Source organism: Asparagus officinalis, chromosome 9 (genome assembly GCF_001876935.1).
Source record: "Asparagus officinalis chromosome 9, Aspof.V1, whole genome shotgun sequence".
In the NCBI taxonomy this organism is placed as follows: Eukaryota; Viridiplantae; Streptophyta; class Magnoliopsida; order Asparagales; family Asparagaceae; genus Asparagus; species Asparagus officinalis.
This window is the reverse complement of record NC_033802.1, coordinates 28,615,146-28,638,933: the sequence shown is the minus strand read 5'-3', so window position 1 is coordinate 28,638,933 and position 23,788 is coordinate 28,615,146. Positions and strand designations below refer to the sequence as shown.

The window sequence follows — 23,788 nt, the reverse complement described above, 5'->3', positions numbered from 1 at the left end:
GCTGTTTCAACTTCCGGACGGGTTTTCGACGGTTTTGAGCGATTTTCTCAGGATTTATCTGTTCCAAGGATTCCTAACTGACTTGATATCATCTATAAACGTGGTTAGGCCATTATCAACTAAAGATAATGTCAAATCACCCATTCTTATCCGAAAACCCACTAACCGAATCCTATAAATATAGTCCTAGGGGCTCATTTGACGGGGGGCGATTTATTATCAAGATGAGGTGGTGCTATCGAACTCCATAGCCAAGAGTCACGAATTTTAGAGAGGTTTAGCGAGATCCCGGTAAACTCCAGCATAAAGAAGGAGCTATTCGAAGGATCTGAAGTCCGTATGTCCGTTCCTTGAGATTAGGCTTTGTCTTAATCTCGAGAAGAGCTACTGATTTCGCTTGGTCGATCTCAGCGCTTAAAATCAAATACTTCCTCGGTGATGGTGAAGCTTTGCCGAATTTTTCATAAATCGGATCCGATCCATAGGCGGTCCACGGATAAACCCCAGCACAGGCAAAGATCCCACGTAAAACAGAGACTAATAAATAGGATCTGTGTGTAGTTTGAAGGAGATTGTAATTTTTATTTTCGTTGTGTAAATGTATTATAAAAAGATCGATCTTTTTGAACTCGTTGTAACAATCAAAGTTGTAATGAGTTATACAATAAAGAAAATAATTTTCTACCCAAACACGCTGGCGACCATAGTGGGATCCAACAGGTTCGCTGCCAAAGATGCCATGTCGCAACCTCAGATCTACATCCTGGTTGAAGAAGTGGTCGAATACGAGTTCGAACAACTGAAGTTCGAGGAGTATCTGTCGTCCTCCTCTAGATCTTTCGCCCTTCGCAAGCGCATGAAGATCAGTGCCCTCGTTGCTGCAATGGCTGCACCTCACAACACCCCTTCGACCTTCAATGAAGTCGGAGTTACAGATCTGAGCTCCTCCTCAATCAAGGAGATAGTCGCTGGATCCGTGTCAATCCTATCGAAGAGGGCACGTCAAAGGCAACGCCGCCGGCTTGCGCGTTGACTTGCTAAGGCTTTGGAGCCAGTTGATGGGATTCGCTACGAAGAGGATCTAAAGTCCAGAAGGTTCCAACCCCCTCAACAGCCAACAAACGGCCTTTTCTCCAAGCCAACGATAAATGAATGGATCCGCGTCAAAAGAACGTGTTCAACGCTCGAAGAACGGATCCTAAAACGCCGTATGTTGCTTGCGCACGCGTGAATTCTTATGCAGAAAGCACAAAAGATGCAGAAGAAGGACATAGTTGGGAAACAACCAAGGCTGCATCAAATTCTTATGCAGAAAGCACAAAAGATGCAGAAGAAGGACATAGTTGGGAAACAACCAAGGCTGCATCAAACTTGGAGGCCTGCAGAAGAAGGACATAGTTGGGAAACAACCAAGGCTGCATCAAACTTGGAGGCCAAAGTCCGAAACAGAGGTGTAGGCTGTCTAGAAGATACAATCAGATGACTTTCACGCCAGCAAATGAAAGCTGCAAATGGAGAACTTTTCACATAGATCAAGAAGAGTTACAATTCAACGATACTTCCGACAACTAATGGAAACTCTGTTCAGTGATTTTCACAATCAACAATAAGAGTTACAATCTGACGACTTTCACACCCCACAACAGCTAAAGCGAGGATTAATGAATAATGGTCCTTACAACGCTCTACAGAAGAAATTACAAATCAACTAGCCTCTTCTAAAACGCGAAACTCATCTTCGCGTTACGATTTTTGAAATGCAGGCGACCCCCGCGTTTCCAAGATGTAACAAGCAAAACGTGATCGGCCCTCGCGTTTTTGACGTTGAGTCAACACCCAACCTCGTGTCTCAATTCTAAGATGCGAAGTTAGGGTTCTGAACGTCAAATTGGGCGTTTGACTCATTCAAATATGAGTCGAACGGTTTCAGATTCGTTTTCCCCACGATCTGAGGAAATCACGCCCACTTAGGAGCGGATTTAGAGGGAAGTTATAACCTCTTATCCACCTATAAATCCTCAACAAACCCAACAGAGTAGGGGGTTGGATCTTTTGGTATCTAAACCGCACGGAGAGTTAGGGTGGTTGGTTGATAGATTGGATTTTCAGCATAGAAAACCGCACAAGGAGGTTCGGAGCTTGGGATTTTCGCTGGAGATAGCAGAGGCGAATCCTTCAAAGCAGAAGATTTAACTCAGATTCAGAGGATCAGATCCAAAAGAATCTTTCAGCAACAAAAAATCTGCTTGGCCATTAACCGAATTTTCGGTTCTAACAACTCTTTTCACAGAGTTCTAACTTGTGCTGAGTTCTAAAACTCGTTAAGAGTTATTCATCAAACTTTTCATAGAAGTTCATTGTTCCCACGAGATAAAAGACGATCGAATCATCAACGGAGAGCAAATTTGACACAAGCAATCGAAGGAGGCACTCTATCGCTACCAAGAAGAACCCAGTTTTAAACAAAGAGGAGAATCAAATTCATTCTCCTTTCTTTTATAATCAAAAAATCTAATTGTTGTAGGATCTGAAATAGATACACTTGAACACTAGAGGGGGGGTGAATAGTGTTCTTTTGAAAATTTATGCAAAGTATATTATAAATTGCAAAGAAAAATAGCAATCTCAGAAATTCACAATCACAAACACAAGGATTTTATACTAGTTCCACCAATCCGGTGTACATCCAGTCCCCAAGCAAATCCCGCTTGAGATTTTTCACTATGATTTTGAATAAACTTACAAAATCAAATGCAAACCTGACCAATTTGCAAGTCCCTACAAATTGCAACACCAATTGACAAACACCTTGCCAATTTGAACACCAATCTCTAAACCAAGAGATTAACCCTCTCATACCCGAGAGAAAAAACTTTGTTGAAGTAAGAACACAATTGATCCTATAAGCCTTGAATGTGTAGTGAAGTGCAACCGTGGCTTAGGATTCTTTTAACCTCTGTAAATTGCCTAAATGATATATATTTGATGAATGTTTAGAGGCAATTTCAGAAACTTCTCTTTTTCACAAAATCTGAATGTTTTTCACTTGAAAAATTGCACAAGGATCAAAGCTTATGGGTATGTAAGTCTCTGCAATTTTTCTGAACAAATAACCTATTTATAGCCATTGAAAAGATAATTTTTAAACTTTAAAAATGTTTAAAAATGGCTATAAACTGTCAGATATTTAAACTTTAAAAACTGGAAAACTGTATCTGTAGTCGACTACATTGAGTTCAAACAGACTCTGTGTTATCAAAAAATTTTCTCAGTAGTTGACTACAATGCTCATTAGTCGACTACACTGTATTTTGATAGAAACTAATAAATTGAAATTTGAGTTTAGTAGTCGACTACTGTTGACATTAGTCGACTACACTGTAAAATATCAGAAACTTATGTTTCTGTCAAACACTTAAGTAGTCGACTATAATCAATATTAGTCGACTATACTGTAAATTGACAGAGACATGTATTTGAGTTTTATACATGAGTAGTCGACTACTATTCTAATTAGTCGACTACTAAGATCAAAAATTCTGCTATAAGGAGTTTTTATAATCAAGTTTTAACTATAATTCTAATGGTTAACATAGGGGATTTCTATAGTTAACCAACACACTAAGCCTGTGTTAGTGTGTTCTAAAATTATGTGTGTGCGTGTGTGTGATCAAGGCTTGTATAATTATTCTAAGTAAAGAAAATGTAAAATACATTATCTCTTTTGTTCTTCATTTTCTTCACTTCAAAATGCCTTGAAATCAACTTGCACTTGTACATATTTTGATATTAAAATCTGCATATAAAAGTTAGTGCACACACTGTATAAATTGTTATCATCAAAACATTATCATAAGTTAGTGCACACACTGTATAAATTGTTATCATCAAAACATTATCATGGAGATATGATATTCAACATTCTCCCCCTTTTTGATGATAACAAAATAATTTATGTATCAGATTAAAACTTAAAATAATCATACTTACTCCCCCTGCATATAATACTTACTCCCCCTGCATTTATATAAATTTTAGTTTATAACATACATAACTAAACTATAACAGTACATAACAAAACATAACTATTTCTCCCCCTTTGTTATCAACAAAAAGAGGAAGCTAAACATAACATTATTTCTTCAACATGAGCTAAAACTTCAAACAAATCATCCAGGTTATGAACATAGTCCATAACTTCACCCATCCAAATAGGTAGGCAAAGACTTGCCATAAAGATCAAAAGTTCCACAATGTTCATCACCATGATCTGTTTAAAATATGTAGCACATGCATTATCTAACCAAACATTATCATAGATAATAAAAACACATAATTAACATAAGTGACATAGTAGAAACATAAGAAACATATTGCATAAGTCCTAACAACACACAACCACATAGTTTTTGAAACTTAAACAGAATAACATAATTGTTTTGACACTTAATATAAAAACATCTTAAGGTGCTGGAGGAGGTTGCTGTCCTTGAAAATACGTATTAAGCTTTGTGTCCAAGTCTTCAAACTTCTTGATTAGCTCTTCTTGATTACTAATGATGTATGAATTCTGTGCATATAGAGCTCTTTGACCAGTTTCAAGTTCAAGGATACGTGCACTCAAAGTGTTGTATTGCACGTCTGAAAAGCAAGAGGGTTCTTTAGGAAATGGTGGTGGTTGACTTGAAGAAGCTCCTGCTTGAGTTGAGGATTGTGGAAACTCTTCTTGATGAGGTTTATGTTCATTTTGAACAGGTTCATTTTGAGAATTATGTTATTGAATTTCAAAGTTTGTCAATTTCATCCTAGTTAGGGCATTTGAATCAAAAAATTCAATTGAACGGACAACAAAATTTTCAGATTGGAGATCGACATGGAATTTGTCAAAGATTTTAGTTAGGAATGCACCATAAGGAAAAAATCCTCTTGGAATAGTCAAAAGATTGTCAAAGTAAACCTCAGCCCAATTGACTTGAATATTTCCCATTATAGCATATAGAGCTTTTGCTAATTCTAGGGAAATAAAATGAAAACTTCTAGTTTTTGGAAACAAGTTATAGGCTAGGATTCGAGCAATGAACCTAGGAATTGGACGAAGTTTGTTTGAGTTATTTAAAGGTTTGCCATGTCCAGGAAGAAATATATGATTAGATAACAGATCTGAATCATTCATCCTAACAGATTTAAGAGAAACTCCTTGATAAGGAATATTGAATATTTTACCAATTGACTTTGTAGTTAAGTCAATCTCTATTCCTTTAACAAGAGTTTTGATTTTTTCAGAACCACAAATAGTTCCCACACGTTCTATATTAGTATAGAACAGTTGCCCAAGAAATGGATATGTGGGTTTTTTATTTTCAGCAGAGAACAGTTCAAGTAATCCCACATTTTCAAAATATGAACTAAAATTCTAGGGAATAAAATCATCAAATTTCACAAATCGTCTTGGAAGAACTTCAATAGATGATAATTTGTTAAATTCTTCTAATAAATCAGGACTTTTTAAGTAGATGATGATTTCATCATTGATAGAGGTATGCGTTTGCTTAACTTTCTTAGATCTAGACATGATTAGATAGATAAATAACAGAAAATGTAAAGATCAAGTTTAGAAGCAGTACCCCAACTATAGAAAATCTAGATTAGTCGACTATAGGTTTGATTAGTCGACTACAGAGCCTGAATGCTTGACAGATATGAAGAAATTGATGGAGAAAAATTGAGAAAAGAGAAATGCCCTAACCTGGAATCGATGACTCTGAAGTGGGGAAGATGGGGTTTCGGTTTTGGGTGTAGTTAGAGGGTAGTTTTTGCTTTTTACTTAATCTTTTAAGAAAGAAAAAATGTATGGTTCAGATTAGATAGTAAATTGAATGTAGGGTTAAGATTTAATCTTAAATGTATGGTTAGGATTGATGTAGTTGAAAAAGAATGGTTGAGATGAATTTTACTTAAGTGAAACGGGTATGGTTATTGGGTTTTGGGTTTAAATAAAAAAAAATACACTTGGCTTAAAACTGTAAAACTGAAAGTTCAGAATCAGTAGTCGACTAATAGTGAGAGTAGTCGACTACACTGTGAACATAAATTTCTTCTTTTAGGGGTTTTGTTAATATATCTGCTATTTGATTATCTGTTGGTATAAATTCTAGTGAAATGTCACCTTTAAGTACATGATCACGTAAAAAATGATGTCTAATATCAATGTGTTTTGTACGTGAGTGTTGAATAGGATTTTTAGATAAATTAATTGCACTAGAATTATCACACATAATAGATGATATGGGACAATTTATGCCATAATCAGTTAAAGTTTGTTTCATCCATAATATTTGTGCACATGCAAGACTTGCAGCAATATATTCAGCTTCAGTTGTTGATAATGATACTGAATTTTGTTTCTTACTAAACCAAGATACAAGTGAATGTCCTAAGAAATGACATGTTCCACTTGTACTTTTTCTATCAGATTTACATCCGGCAAAATCAGCATCACTATATGATATTAAATCAAAAGAACTATGTTTCGGATAAAATAAACCATAATTTGTAGTATCTTTAATATATTTAAATATTCTTTTTACTGTTTTAAGATGTGAATCTTTAGGATTAGATTGAAATCTTGCACATAAACATACACTAAACATAATATCAGGCCTACTAGCAGTAATGTAATGAAGTGATCCAATCATACCTCGATAGAGCTTTTGATCAACATTCTTAACATTTTCATCTTTGTCAAGAGATGTAGTGGTGCTCATAGGTGTTGGTTTGCTTGTTGAATTTTCCAATCCAAATCGTTTGAGTAAATCTTTTGCGTACTTGCTTTGATTGATGAATATTCCTTCTTTCAATTGTTTAATTTGAAGTCCAAGGAAGAAATTTAGTTCACCCATGTGACTCATTTCAAATTCATCCTGCATAGTCTTAGCAAATTCTTGACAAAGATTGTTGTTAGTAGAACCAAAAATAATATCATCTACATATATTTGAATTAGTAAAATATCTTTATTTATTTTCTTAATAAATAATGTTGAATCAACTTTTCCAATTTCAAAACCTAAAGTTAAAAGAAACTTCTTTAATCTATCATACCAAGCACGAGGTGCTTGTTTAAGACCATATAATGCTTTCTTAAGTTTAAAAACATGATTTGGAAAACTTTCATGTTCAAAACCTGGAGGTTGTTCTACAAAAACTTCTTCTTTTATAAAACCATTTAGAAAAGCATTTTTAACACCCATTTGAAATAATTTAAAATTCATAAAACATGCAAATGCAAGTAAAATCCTAATTGATTCTAATCGTGCAATAGGTGCATAAGTTTCATCATAATCAATTCCTTTTTCTTGATTATAACCTTGAGCAACTAATCTAGCTTTGTTTCTAACAACTTGACCAAATTCATCTAATTTGTTTCTAAAAATCTATTTTGTTCCAATAATGGATTTATTTTAAGGTCTAGGTATAAGATCCCAAACATTATTTCTAGTAAATTGATTAAGTTCATCTTGCATAGCAATTATCCATGAATCATCAAGAAGTGCTTCTTTTATATTTTTAGGTTCAATAGTTGAAATAAAAGCATTATGAGCAATCAAATTAAAATGAGATCTAGTAGTTACTTTGTCAAAAATATTTCCTATAACTAAATCATGTGGATGATTTTTAACTTCTACAAAATCTTTAGGTAAATCATTTTATAGATTATCATCTTTTGTAATATCTATCATAGGAGTATTATGTATAATATCAATTACATCATCATCATTATTTAGTATAATAGGTGTTTTTGAAAAATTTTCATCAAAAGAAACATGTAAAGATTCTTCAATAACTAGTGTTCTTTTGTTATATATTCTATATGCTTTACTATGATTAGAATATTAGTGTTCTTTTGTTATATATTCTATATGCTTTACTATGATTAGAATATCCAACAAAAATTCCTTCATCTAATTTAGAATCAAATTTATCTAAGTTATCCTTTGAGTTTAAGATAAAACATTTACAAACAAAAATTTTAAAGTAAGATACTTTAGGATTTTGTTATAAAATAATTCATAAGAGGTTTTCTTTAAAATAGGTCGTAATAAAACTCTATTTAATACATAACAAGCTGTTGATGCAGCTTCTGCCCAAAAATATTTAGGTAAATTACTATCACACAACATGGTTCTAGCACATTCTTGTAAAGTTTTATTTTTCCTTTCAACAACTCCATTTTGTGAAGCAGCATGAGGAAAAAAAAAGTATGTGATATACCATGTTTGTCACAATAATTTGCAAATAATTCATTTTCAAATTCACCTCCATGATCACTACGTATAGAGATAATAGAAGTAGATTTTTGATTTTGAATTCTTTTGCAAAATATAGAAAACTCATTAAAAGCATCATTTTTATGTTTAAGAAAAATTACCCATGTGAATCTAGAAAAATCATCAACAAGAACAAATGCATATCTACTTCCATTTAAAGATGCTACTCTAGATGGACCAAAAAGATCTATATGAATTAATTCTAATGGTCTATTTGTAGATATTATATTTTTAGTTTTGAAAGAAGATTTGTGCATTTTTCCTTGTTGACATGCATCACAAAAATTATTTTTAAAGGACATCTTAGGTAAACTATTTACTGAATCATTTTTAGAAATCTTAGACATATGTTTAAAGTTAACATGTCGAAAACGTTTATGCCATAAAATAGAATCATTAGATGATGCAATAAGACAATGTTCATTTGAAATATTATTCATAGATAACACATATATGTTATTCTTTCTATAACCTTTAAAAATAATGGTTATTAAATCAATATCATAAATTAAATGTTATTCTTTCTATAACCTTTAAAAATAATGGTTATTAAATCAATATCATAAATTAAGCATGATTCTATTTCAAAAACAATTTAAAAACCTTTATCACAAAGTTGACTAATACTTAGTAAATTATGTTTAAGACCATCAACTAATAGAACATTATCAATGATAGGTTTGTTTGGATTACCTACGGAACCAATACCGATGACTTTTCCTTTGTTGTTATCTCCAAAAGTAACGGTACCTCCATCCTTGTTTTGAAAAGATGACAACAATTGAATATTTCCAGTCATATGTTTAGAGCAACCACTATCTAAAATCCACCTATCTTTCTTGGGTACCTGAAAAAATAAACATTTACATTTTGGTACCCATACTATGTTGGGTCCTTTAAATTAGCCTTTAGGAAACCAAACCCATGAAGAGTTTGATTTACTTAAATAATTAGATGATAAACAAATATTTTTAATAAAATCAGAAATATAAAAATTCTTATTAAAAGAAGATAATTCTTTTGGAACCCAAATAGAAAAGAATTTTGATTTCTTTTTATACAAATTTTCATATTTATAATCATGCAAATCACAAGAAGGTTTTACAAAAATTGTATTCTTTGATTTGTTTTTATTAATTTGAAAACCTAATCCTTTTGTCTTTTGTGATTCTCTTTGAAAAGAAAGAATATTATTAAGATTTTCTTTTCCTTTATTAAATTTGCTTACATTTAAACATATATCTTCATATCTTGATTTAAAAGAAGAAATATCTTTATCTAAACTATTAATTCGAATATTTAACTTATTACATTCTGATTTTAAATATTTATTTTCATTAGATAAATTATCATTTTCTTTTAGTAAAGAAAAATTTTCTTCTTTTAATTCAACTAATTGAGAATTAGTATAAGTAGAGGAATTTAAATCTGAAATTTCTTCACGTAACCTTTTATTCTCACCTTTAAGAAAATTATGTGAAATTTTTAATCTTATAAAAGTTTCATATAATTCATTAAAAGCATCTAAAAGCTCTTCATTTTCACTTACATCATCTTGTGCCATGAAACACATGTGAGCACTTTCCTTTTCTTCAATTTCTTCATCTGAGGATGATTCATCACTATCATCCCAAGTCCGGTCGAGGAGGAGGTCGAGTATGAGTTCGACCAAGCCAAGTTCGAGGAGTACGTGTCCTCGTCCGGATCTACCTCCCCCCGCAAGTCCAATAAGTTCAAGTTCTCCTCCAGGAGAAAAACTCGTTGGTATGAAGACGTTGAAAACACCAACGAAGATCTCGCCTCGCTGGATGCCAAAGCCGAATCGGGCGAGATTCCTCCAATTCCCAACCAGGTCGGATCTGCTCTGGCCAACCCTTCTGCCGCAGGGGGCGTGGTGACTCTCTCGAAGAGAGCCCGCCAAAGACAACGTCAACGCCTTGCGAAACAGTTCGCAAAGGCCATGGAGTCCGTTGACGAGATCCGCTACAACGCGGATCTGAAGAACAAAAGAGGCAAGCAGTCTCAACAATCAATGAATGGTGGTTCCTCTAAGCCGCCAACAATGGAATGGGTCCGTGTCAAACGGAACCGATCGACGCTGGAGGAGCGCATTCGCAAGCGCCGCGCACTATCAGCGCAGGCACGGGCTCAAGCTGAAGAAGCCCGTAGGAAGTTACAGAAAGAGGTGGCCAAGAAGCCGCCATCAACTCGCAAAGTTTGGAGGCCGAAGTCTGAAGCGGCGGTTCAGACCAAAAAGCGAACCAAGCTAAGTCGCCGAGAATTCCCATAGCTACTCCGGGAGATCATGCAGAATCCTCCCGAAGGAGAAAGTCAGTCTTGGAGCGCCTCGGTCCAATTCCCGACGAGAGAGGCAAGGCTCCAGTCCAAGAGCGCTTGGGCCCGATAAAGAATCCCCAAACAATGCAATATGCTGGGGGTCGCCGCAACCCTCAACATGACAAAGAAATCATGGCACCCAAGCGCACTATGCTGCGCATTGAAGTTCAGGAGCCCGTCGAGGGTTCACGCCCACAAAGGCGCGTTTCGAGGCGCGTGACTCTCGAAAGTCCAAAGAAGGTAATTCACTCTCAGAAGGAAACGTTATCGTCTGATGATGATTACGTTATACCTGAGAAATCGTGCCAACACACGATAGGTTGCTCTGACTTTCAAACGGACGAGCTGTACTATCGTACTGGGGGTACGAGCAAAGCCAGAAAGAGAAGTCCTCGAAGGCTAGAAACTCAGTACCCTTTTTCAAAACTCATTCGGGCGGTACTGTCTGAGTGCAACTGCATCAAGGTAGTCCCCGAGAGAATTTCAGTGTTCGAAAGGCTTAGTACCAAAATGCCAAAACCAAGGCCTAGGCGTTTTCGACGAAGAAGAACGGCAGTTGAAGATGGAGAATTTCCGAGGGTCACCGCTAACATGACCAGCAAAAGGACATTGGCACGAGATAATTTCGAATCGATTCTGAAGGCATCCCGGCGTCTAACCCGTCTGCGGTCTGGAGCCATCGCACGAGGAACTTATGGTAGGGTTGAGGAACTTATGGTAGGGTTCGAACAAGATCACCGTCAGAAGATGAAGAATCAGATTCCTGCTCTGCTGTCGCATCAGACAATACGGTGTCCAGCGAAGGACAACCCCGCGAGTCATTCATGATAAGCGCGGAACAAGTGGCCAAGATGCTCGAAGAAGCCATGGCTAAACAACAGGAGAGCTTCAGGTTCGAAATGCAAATGGCCATACAGAGTATGAGAGAAATGCATGAGCAACAAATTCAGGCACTGACGAACCAGCAAGGTGAACCAAGCTGCCGTAACCAGGTCGTTCAGGAAGAGGAGCACACGGATACGGATGAAGCTCACAATGCCAATAATCCTCCCGTCAATGCAGGGGGTAGTAATGAGGATGCTGGTCGTAATGGCACACTTCCGCCTCAAAATCGTGCTAACAAAAACACAGGCGAAAGTCTGAAGATTAAAAACCTCGAGAGCAAAATCAACACATTGATCTCCGCTCAAGAGACGAAGAAAACAGGCATTCCCTGTCCATACCCAAGAGAGTGGGAATCGATCCCATATCCGGCGAAGTTCAACCTAATTAACTTCACGCCGTTTGATGGGAAGGGTTCTCCCACTCAGCATGTGATTTATTTTAAATCACACCTAGGGGTAATCTCCGGCAATGAGCCTCTGATGGTGCGGTCATTCGTCGGCACTCTTCGCGGAGCCGCCTTCGATTGGTATCGCCGCCTCAGGCCAGGTAGCGTGGAGACCATGTTCCTCACTAATTTCTTCGACGACGACACCGAGATATCTATCGGATCATTGCTCGATGAGAAGCAGAAAGACGGGGAGTTAGTCGACACATTCGTCAAAAGGTTCCGAAACAAGGCGATGAACTGCCGGGACCCGATCACCGAGGAATTCATTCTCCAGACTTGCCACAACAACCTTGCACTGGACGTGTGGGAAGCAATGGGAATAGCACCGTCTGATACTTGGAAAGACTTGAAGGTGCGCGGTGAACAAGCCGAACGCTTCCTCCGAAGGAAGAAGGCCGAGAAGAACCGACCGACGGTTGATCCGCTCAACTCAAACTTCGCCTCTCGTGGTAAGGGTAAGGCATCTACAGCTGCTGATGGTGCTAATCAAACGTCACAACAGCAATCCCGAAGGCAGCAAAAGATTTCGGGTCCGAGACTCCAAAGAGAGTATTCCTACAAGGATGAAGATGTTCCAGCCATCTTCGAATCCTTCCTCGGAAGCAACAAGATCAAGCTACCACCTATCACAAATCAGGAGGAAGCTGACAACACTACGGACCCAAAGTACTGTGCATACCACAGGAGGGTCGTTCATCCCACCAAGGATTGCTTTGCTCTCAAGAATAGCATTCGGACCTTGGTTGAGGCCGGCGTCATAACGCTAAGGTAAGCCAATTGAGAACGGCAAAACTCCAAAGAGTATACGAGTATAAACTGTTTCTCAATCCTCCAACAAGTGCATGAGGTTAAACTGCTTCCTTACATACTCCAACAGGTATATGAGTCTAAACTGTTTCCTTTCTTTCACGGGAAGTTCCTGGAGAATACCATGCTTGATATTCTTAAGGATAACCCGGACACCCAACTGAGTACAATACCATACCCAGTTTCGCAAAGAAAGCTGGGGATGGATGATTCATGTAACGGGAAGTTCCCAAAAGAAATCCATATAGTGTATTCTTAGGGATAATCCGGTCACCACAGCAAGATGATGAATAAGAAACTCCCATTCAAATTCCCACAAATTGAGCGATCAAACATTCCTACAGTTAGGATCGTCTCAAATCTCCCGATTGGTCAAACCTTCCTACAGTTAGGACCACAGTCAAAATCCCCTCTCGATTCCTCCAATGAACGAGAGGTCCACTTTCAAATCAAGTGATCAAACCTTCCTACAGTTAGGGTCACCTCAAACTCCTGTTTGGCCAAACCTTCCTACAGTTAGGGTCAAAACCATAATTCACTCTCGATAAACGAGAAATTCACCTTTAGTTCGGTAATCAAACCTTCCGACAGTTAGGGTTATCCGAATCTTTTCGATTCTCGGAGTGGAGATCCCACTCTCAGTCTCACCTTTCCGGATTCTGGGGGTGGAGATCCCACCTCGAGTCTCCTTTCCAGCTGAAGATAGAATATAAAATTCTTCTTCTTCAGTGTCGGGAGATAGAATATAAAATTCTCCCATTTCGGGTTCGTCTTTGCCCTAAGAGAAGACACCACCTTTTTCAAGGTTTAAAACATAAAAAATCCACTTTTTTTAATAAACTAAAGGTTCAGAATTAGTAGTCGACTAATAGTCAAAATAGTCGACTATACTGTAAAAGATAGAAGGTTAAGTTTTAGTTTTTAACTCTGAGTAGTCGACCAATATGTGAATTAGTCGACTACACTGTAATCAACAGAGAGTATTTTTAAGATTTTACATTGAGTAGTCGACTATAAAGGTAAGTAGTCGACTATAATCTGATTTTTCAGAAAAATAGTTTGTAAGAATTGTGCATGTAGTCGACTATAAGTTAGATTAATCGACTACTTAAGGTTTAAATTTATGTATTTTTGTTTTAAAAATTAATTTAAATCTTCAATTGAACATATACCTAATTCCCTTCTTAATTTAACATAAACTTCTTCTTTTAGTGGTTTTGTTAATATATCTGCAATTTGTTTATCTGTAGGTATAAACTCTAATGATATGTCACCTTTAAGAACATGATCACGTAAAAAATGATGTCTAATATCAATGTGTTTTGTACGTGAGTGTTGAATAGGATTTTTAGATAAATTAATTGCACTAGAATTATCACACATAATAGATGATATGGGACAATTTATGCCATAATCAGTTAAAGTTTGTTTCATCCATAATATTTGTGCACATGCAAGACTTGCAGCAATATATTCAGCTTCAGTTGTTGATAATGATACTGAATTTTGTTTCTTACTAAACCAAGATACAAGTGAATGTCCTAAGAAATGACATGTTCCACTTGTACTTTTTCTATCAGATTTACATCCGGCAAAATCAGCATCACTATATGATATTAAATCAAAAGAACTATGTTTTGGATAAAATAAACCATAATTTGTAGTATCTTTAATATATCTAAATATTCTTTTTACTGCTTTAAGATGTGAAACTTTAGGATTTGATTGAAATCTTGCACATAAACATACACTAAACATAATATCAGGTCTACTAGCAGTAATGTAAAGAAGTGATCCAATCATACCTCGATAGAGCTTTTGATCAACATTCTTACCATTTTCATCTTTGTCAAGAGATGTTGTAGTGCTCATAGGTGTTGGTTTGCTTGTTGAATTTTCCAATCCGAATCTTTTAAGTAAATCTTTTGCGTACTTGCTTTGATTGATGAAAATTCCTTCTTTCAATTGTTTAATTTGAAGTCCAAGAAAGAAATTTAGTTCACCCATGTGACTCATTTCAAATTCATCCTGCATATTCTTAGCAAATTCTTGACAAAGATTATTGTTAGTAGAACCAAAAATAATATCATCTACATATATTTGAATTAGTAAAATATCTTTATTTATTTTCTTAATAAACAATGTTGAATCAACTTTTCCAATATCAAAACCTGAAGTTAAAAGAAATTTCTTTAATCTATCATACCATGCACGAGGTGCTTGTTTAAGACCATATAATGCTTTCTTAAGTTTAAAAACATGATTTGGAAAACTTTCATGTTCAAAACCTGGAGGTTGTTCTACAAAAACTTCTTCATTTATAAAACCATTTAAAAAAGCACTTTTAACATCCATTTGAAATAATTTAAAATTCATAAAACATGCAAATGCAAGTAAAATCCTAATTGATTCTAATCGTGCAACTGGTGCATAAGTTTCATCATAATCAATTCCTTCTTCTTGATTATAACCTTGAGCAACTAATCTAGCTTTGTTTCTAACAACTTGACCAAATTCATCTAATTTGTTTCTAAAAATCCATTTTGTTCCAATAATGGATTTATTTTGAGGTCTAGGTATAAGATCCCAAACATTATTTCTAGTAAATTGATTAAGTTCATCTTGCATAGCTATTATCCATGAATCATCAAGAAGTGCTTCTTTTATATTTTTAGGTTCAATAGTTGAAATAAAAGCATTATGAGCAATCAAATTAAAATGTGATCTAGTAGTTACTTTGTCAGATATATTTCCTATAACTAAATCATGTGGATGATTTTTAACTTCTACAAAATCTTTAGGTAAATCATTTTGTAGATTATCATCTTTTGTAATATCTATCATAGGAGTATCTTGTATGGTATCAATTACATCATCATCATTATTTAGTATAATAGGTATTTTTGAAAAACTTTCATTAAAAGAAACATGTAAAGATTCTTCAATAACTTGTGTTCTTTTGTTATAAATTCTATATGCTTTACTGTGATTAGAATATCCAACAAAAATTCCTTCATCGGATTTTGAATCAAATTTATCTAAGTTATCCTTTGTATTTAAGATAAAACATTTACAACCAAAAACTTTAAAGTAAGATACTTTAGGAATTTTGTTATAAAATAATTCATAAGATGTTTTCTTTAAAATAGGTCTTAATAAAACTCTATTTAATACATAACAAGCTGTTGATACGGCTTTTGCCCAAAAATATTTAGGTAAATTACTATCACATAACATGGTTCTAGCACATTCTTGTAAGGTTCTATTTTTCCTTTCTACAACTCCATTTTGTGGAGCAGCTCGAGGAAAAGAGAATGTGTGTGATATACCATGTTGATCACAATAATTTGCAAATAATTCATTTTCAAATTCACCTCCATGATCACTACGTATAGAGATAATAGAAGTTGATTTTTGATTTTGAATTTTCTTGCAAAATATAGAAAACTCATTAAAAGCATCATTTTTATGTTTAAGAAAAATTACCCAAGTGAATCTAGAAAAATCATCAACAAGAACAAATGCATATCTACTTCCATTTAAAGATGCTACTCTAGATGGACCAAAAAGATCTATATGAATTAATTCTAATGGTCTATTTGTAGATATTACATTTTTAGATTTGAAAGAAGATTTGTGCATTTTTCCTTGTTGACATGCATCACAAAAATTATTTTTAAATGACATCTTAGGCAAACCATTTACTGAATCATTTTTAGAAATCTTAGACATATGTTTAAAGTTAACATGTCCAAAACGTTTATGCCATAAAATAGAATCATTAGATGATGCAATAAGACAATGTTCATTTGAAATATTATTCATAGATAACACATATATGTTATTTTTTCTATAACCTTTAAAAATAATGGTTATTAAATCAATATCATAAATTAAGCATGATTCTTTTTCAAAAACAATTTTATAACCTTTATCACAAAGTTGACTAATACTTAGTAAATTATGTTTAAGACCATTAACTAATAAAACATTATCAATGATAGGTTTGTTTGGATTACCTACGGAACCAATACCGATGACTTTTCCTTTGTTGTTATCTCCAAAAGTAACGGTACCTCCATCCTTGTTTTGAAAAGATGACAACAATTGAATATTTCCAGTCATATGTTTAGAGCAACCACTATCTAAAATCCACCTATCTTTCTTGGGTACCTGAAAAAATAAACATTTACATTTTGGTACCCATACTATGTTGGGTCCTTTAAATTAGCCTTTAGGAAACCAAACCCATGAAGAGTTTGATTTGCCTAAATAGTTAGGTGATAAATAAATATTTTTAATAAAATCAGAAATATAAAAATTCTTATGTAAAGAAGATAATTCTTTTGGAACCCAAATAGAAAAGAATTTTGATTTCTTTTTATACAAATTTTCATATTTATAATCATGCAAATCACAAGAAGGTTTTACAAATATTGTATTCTTTGATTTGTTTTTATTAATTTGAAAACCTAATCCTTTTGTCTTTTGTGATTCTCTTTGAAAAGAAAGAATATTATTAAGATTTTCTTTTCCTTTATTAAATTTGCTTACATTTAAACATATATCTTCATATCTTGATTTAAAAGAAGAAATATCTTTATCTAAACTATTAATACGAATATTTAAATCAATACATTCTGATTTTAAATAAACATTCTCATTAGATAAACATTTATTTTCTTTAAGCAAAGAATAATTTTCTTCTTTCAATTCAATTACTTGAGAAATTTCTTCAAGTAATCTTTTATTCTCACCTTTAAGAAAATTATGTGATGTTTTTAATCTTACAAAAGTTTTATATAATTCATTAAAAGCATCTAAAAGTTTTTCATTTTCACTTACTTCATCTTGTGCCATGAAACACATGTGAGCACTTTTCTTTTCTTAAATTTCTTCATCTGAGGATGACTCATCACTATCATCCCAAGTGACTGCCATTGCTTTCCTTTTCTTGTTATTTTGAATGTTGTTGAAGTTGTTGAAATAACTTGATTTTTGCTTATTCTTCAACATTGGACAATCTTTCTTCATATGCCCTGGTTTATTACACTTAAAACAAAGAGGGTTATTTGAAATTAAACTCTTAGATTTAAAATTACCTCGTTTTATGAATTTTCGAAATTTTCGTGCAAACATGTCCATTTCTTCATCATCATCATCTGAATCTTCTTTATCGGAAGTAGTATTGAATGCAAGAACTTTCTTGTTCTTAGATTCTTCATCATTCTTCCTATCTTCAAGTTGTACTTCATATGCCATAAGATTACCAATAAGATTTTCAACCGTAAGAGTTGACAAATCATTGGCTTCTTCAATTGCGGTAACTTTCTTTTCCCATTGTGGAGTAAGTGAACGAAGTATCTTTCTTACCATCTCCACTTGAGTATATGTTTTTCCAAGACCAATAAGAGAATTTGTGATGTCGGTGAATCTTGTGAACATTTCTCCAATAGTCTCATTTTCCTTCATCTTGAATAATTCAAATCTGTGCACAAGAACAGAAATTTTAGATTCTTTAATTTTATTTGTACCTTCAAGAGTTACCTCGAGTGTGTGCCAAATATCATATGCGGATGTGGCCGTTGACACCCTATTGAACTCATTCTTGTAAGTGCACAAAATAAGGCATTCATTGCTTTAGAATCCAAATTTGCATTGTTCCTTTAAGATGTAGTCCATTCCGCGAAAGGAGTGGTTGGCTTCTCATATTTTGTTTCCACGACGTTCCAAAGTTCGTAGCCAATTGATTGAAGGTAAATCTTCATTCGGCACTTCCAATAGTTGTAGTTCAAACCATCGAACATTGGAGGACGATTTGTAGAGTGACCTTCCTTGAATTGTAATGTATTTGATGATGCCATTTTTCACCTTGCTCTGATACCAAATGTAGGATCTGAAATAGATACACTTGAACACTAGAGGGGGGTGAATAGTATTCTTTTAAAATTAATGCAAATTATAAAAAAAATGGCAATCTCAGAAATTCAAAATCACAAACACAAGGATTTTATACTGGTTCCACCAATCCGGTGTACATCCAGTCCCCAAGCAAATCCCGCTTGAGAGTTTTCACTATAATTTTGAATAAACTTACAAAATCAAATGCAAACCTGAACAATTTGCAAGTCCCTGCAAATTGTAACACTAATTGACAAACACCTTGCCAATTTGAACACCAATCTCTAAACCAAGAGATTAACCCTCTCATACCCGAGAGAAAAAACTTTGTTGAAGCAAGAACACAAATGATCCTATAAGCCTTGTATGTGTAGTGAAGTGCAACAGTGGCTTAGGATTCTTTTAACCTCTGTAAATTACCTAAATGATATGTATTTGATGAATGTTTAGAGGCAATTTTAGAAACTTCTCTTTTTCACAAAATCTGAATGTTTTTCACTTGAAAAATTGCACAAAGATCAAAGCTTATGGGTATGTAAGTCTCTGCAATTTTTCTGAACAAATAACCTATTTATAGCCCTTGAAAAGACAAATTTTAAACTTTAAATACGTTTAAAAACGGCTATAAACTGTCAGATATTCAAACTTTGAAAACTGGAAAAACTGTATCTGTAGTTGACTACTGTTGACATTAGTCGACTACACTGAGTTCAAACAGACTCTGTGTTTTCGGAAAATTTTCTCAGTAGTCGACTACAATGCTCATTAGTCGACTACACTGTATTTTAACAGAAACTGATAAAATGAAATTTGAGTTCAGTAGTCGACTACTGTTGACATTAGTCGACTATACTGTAAAAACACAGAAACTTATGTTTCTGTCAAACACTTAAGTAGTCGACTATAATCACTATTAGTCGACTATACTGTAAATTGACAGAAACATGTATTTGAGTTTTATACACGAGTAGTCGACTACTATTCTAATTAGTCGACTACTAAGAGTAAAAATTATGATATAAAATATTTTTATACTTAAGTTCTATAATTCTAATGGTTAACATAGGGGATTTCTATAGTTAACCAACACACTAAGCCTGTGTTAGTATGTTCTAAAATTGTGTGTGTGCGTGTGTGTGATCAAGGCTTGTACAATTATTCTAAGTAAAGAAAATGTAAAATACATTATCTCTTTTGTTCTTTATTTTCTTCACTTCAAAATGCCTTGAAATCAACTTGCACTTGTACATATTTTGATATTGTAATCTGCATATAAAAGTTAGTGCACACACTGTATAAATTGTTATCATCAAAACACTATCATGGAGATATGATATTCAACAATTGTAACTGAAATTAAAGGAATACAAATCAATTTTTCTTTCATTTCTTTTACTGTAAATTTTTCCACGAACAAAAGATGGCGACTCTGCTGGGGACTAGCTTTTTTGACGAAGAAGTGGTGGCGTAATCCGATGTCTACCTCATGGGAACGACTGTTGAAACTCTCATCGTGGAGTTTGACCAAGCAAAATACGAGGAAGCCCTCTCCTCTGGATCGCTTAGCCCCAAGGCTAGGCGCGACGTCCGCAAGATCTCTAAGGAGATCAAACCTGTTGCTGAAACGCCAAAGCAAGTCCACTCCTTTGGCCAAAATTCGTTGAACAGCCCCTCCGCTTCTGGAGCGAGCTTAGCCTCTGCTAAACTCGTCCAGCGAGTTGAATGTCCCACATCCGCGTCAACACGATGCGCTTCAGGCCATAAACGGCCTATAGAGGATACGAGCTCCATAAACGTCAACGACGCTGTTGCTAAGGCTTTGAAACAAGCCAAAAAGAACGCTGCTCGAAGACGGAGAAGATCCATACGACGAGCACACCTGCACGAAAGCTGAACACTAGCCCAACGCGAAGATCACATTCTTGAGGCTCTGCCCGAGTGTAGTGTTTCCACTCCAGAACGCGTACTTCATGGTAATGAGCCCCATTACGAGCCTCGACTGAAACAGCTAAAACGCGACCCTTAGTGGCGCGTTATTTCTTCGAAACACAGCCCTCAGAAAGGCGCTGCCAAAGATAAACGCACACCTCACATGTGCGTTCAAATGAAACATGACCCTCAAGAGTCTGTTTCACCAACCAAACGCGACCCTCAGGGGTGCGTTCAACCAAAACAGGACCCTTAGGGGTCTGTTTCATCATTTAAATGTAGGCCTCGGCCTAATGTTTACAAATCCGAACGTGACCCTCGCATTGTTCTTCAAGAATGCGAGCCTAGCGTTGTTCTTCAAGAACGCGACCCTCAAGAGGTCCGCCAAGTTCGGAAAAGTCAACATGGGTTTAAAATCCACGTTCGACCAGAATCAATCTTACCCACTCAAGGGCAGGGGGTTCCATCTCCGTCCCCACGCTAAGGGAAAGATTCCTCCCAAGTTACTGATTTGCGGGAATTATTGTCAAGAGGAAAACCAGCGCAGCAAGCAGCTCACTCATGCCAATGTGAGCGGCTTATCTCTGCAGTCCTGTCAGAATGCCATTGTTGCGCATCTGTACCTCGGCAGTCCGTGTTCAACAGGTTGACGAATCTCGTTAGACCTGCCAAACGACGACGTCGATACAAAAAGAAGATAGCCAAAACTGAATATCCCGAAGTCACTATAAATGTGATAGGTAGAGGGAAAGCTTCAGATCCCAGTTCTGAGGGGTCACAAAGGAGTCATTCCCTGACTGTTCGGGAAATTTGTGACGAGTTCGAAGGAGTGTACCATCATACTCGGACTCAAATAGGAACCATTCGCTTGGTTAACTACCAAAGATTGGCCAAAGGGATCGTTTCTAATGATGAACATTCGGCAATTGCCGAATCTCAATCTTCATGCTCTATTGTGGCACGAGAGGTTTCTGCTTACATGGCAGGAAACCCTGAAGACCTAGCTAAAAGAGTAGATGAACATCATGTCATGCTCCACGCGCAACAGGAGACCCTCCTTCAGATGAAGGATATGTTGGCCCAGCTCATTGCTGAAAAAGGCCAAAGACCCGAGTCTTCCCGGAGGACTATGTCGAAGGAAAAGCAAAAAGCAACCGAACATTCGGATCATGAGACTCATAACTTGGAATCCTCCTCTGAAAACGAGATGGAGATAGAAAGAGAATTGCATCCTCAGTCCGCTAAAGTGGACGAACTCGAGGCTCGCCTCAATGCAATCGCCAACAGAAGTGAGCTCCGCGAAGAAGGAGTGGTACGGCCTTATCCTGCTGAGTGGGACACAGCTCCCTACCCACCGAATTTTAAGGCCCCTACCTAGCAACCGTTCGATGGCACAGGATCGCCGAATCAGCATATCTACTACTTCAAGTCATAGACAGGAGACGTGGTAGCAAACGACACCATCCTGACCCGCTTGTTCATCAGCACTCTTAAAGGAGTCGCCTTCGAATGGTTTATGAAACTGCCTGCTGGATCTATTCAGAAATGGGTGGATTTGGAAAGGCTTTTTTTTTGCCAGATTCTTCGAGGACGATACAGAAGTTTCGGTCCCCACTCTTCTCGCCACCAAGTAGAGGAAAGGAGAATCTATCAAGACATATGTGGAGAGATTTCTGCAGCATGGCATTGCGATGCCCTTTAGGTATGACCCAATCAACTTTGGTTGAAACTTGCAGACACAACTTGCAGACCTAGCTCCTTACTTAGATAGGGGTAGCAGAGTGTCATTCCTGGAGACAACTAGTTTCGCAAGGAGAATAAGCCGAAGAGATTGTTGCTCGAGTTAAAGCCAAAGAAGTGCTATGTCTTCAAAGACATCCTGCAAATTTTGGTTAATGCTAATGTGCTCACTTTAAAACCCGAGCAGAAGACCGTATCTACCAATATGATAGCGGTCCAATTCGGTGACTTCCCTCCGGTAGCGACTACAGATGGTGTTGTCCCCATTCGTAAATGAGAAATGCACCTGAAGAATGTTGACTTGCACAGTCAGAAAGATAGGGGGTTGGTACCCCTCACTACCCCAAAAGGGGAGATTATGTGGGTCCACCCCGACCTGCTAGGAGACCAACAGTAGACGAACACCTCGTCCAAAAAGAAGGGAGATAAGGCTAAGTCTTCCAACATGATTAGCCCCTCCGTTACTGAGAATGATGACCACCTCAAACCTCTTACCGATTCCGAAGAAGAGAGGATTACCCTGGCAGCATACCTAGGAGACAACCCTGGCACTCGGTCAGGAAAGGCTTACTTGAGAGACTACAATCAGAACGCTCAAGAAGCTGAAGAATAGCCCCAAGACGCTAGAGGTTCTGTACCAAAGAAGCTAGTCGATAAAGGAAAACAAAAGGAGCTCCGGTTCAACAAAAATCTTCACCAGGAACTCGGTGAGTCGAGTGCTCCCTTCCAATTCAATGTCATGGCGTAGCTGGCCAATATACCAACTGGGATTACTCTATATGAGCTCCTGAGGTTATCCAAAACTACTAAGGAAGCTCTAATCGAAGCCTTAAAGAACACGGAGAGCTTTATCACTCAAGTCACTCTGATTTTCGAAGCTTCTGAAGATCAAACTTGCCTGCAATATCTGCAAGCGGCGAGAAGTTTACCCTGCATATCATTCACTCAGGAAGACATGTAGGTCAAACACAAGCACGACAGACCGCTATACTATACGGTGTATATCGGATCCTCCGAAATCAGCCGTGTCCAAGTAGACCCAGGCTCTGCGCTCAACATCATGCCCTATAGAGTCATGCAGGTGTTAGGAATTCCTATGCACCAATTGAACACCACCCAGACTACTATCTTTGGGTTCAACGCTAACAACACTCGGCCCCTAGGGAAGATCAAACTCAGGTGTTAAATCGGAGACCTTTAAGTCCGTAGTGACTTGTTACATCATAGATGCGGACACGTCCTACAATCTTTTGCTAGGATGACCATGGATACATGCAAACCGCATTGTCCCATCTACCCTGCATCAGGTCATGAAGTATGCCAACGATGAGGGAGAAGTTCGAACCCTAATTGCAAAAAAATACCCTTTCCGTGGAGTGGATAACTTTCACACCGACTCCGTCTTCTACCTGGAATC

The 23,788-nt window shown here is 36.4% G+C and overlaps 1 protein-coding gene across 1 annotated transcript in view; it reads right to left on the bottom strand.

The window, feature by feature from the left end:
* Positions 1-20,581, bottom strand: part of LOC109823676 (beta-glucosidase 24-like) — a 43,459-nt gene extending 22,878 nt beyond the window's left edge. The window contains exons 1-2 of the mRNA XM_020390004.1: positions 20,571-20,581; positions 20,259-20,263 (exon numbers count right to left, since the gene is read on the bottom strand). The gene's annotated coding sequence lies outside the window, so the exon portion shown is untranslated. The remainder of the gene's footprint in view (positions 1-20,258; positions 20,264-20,570) is intronic.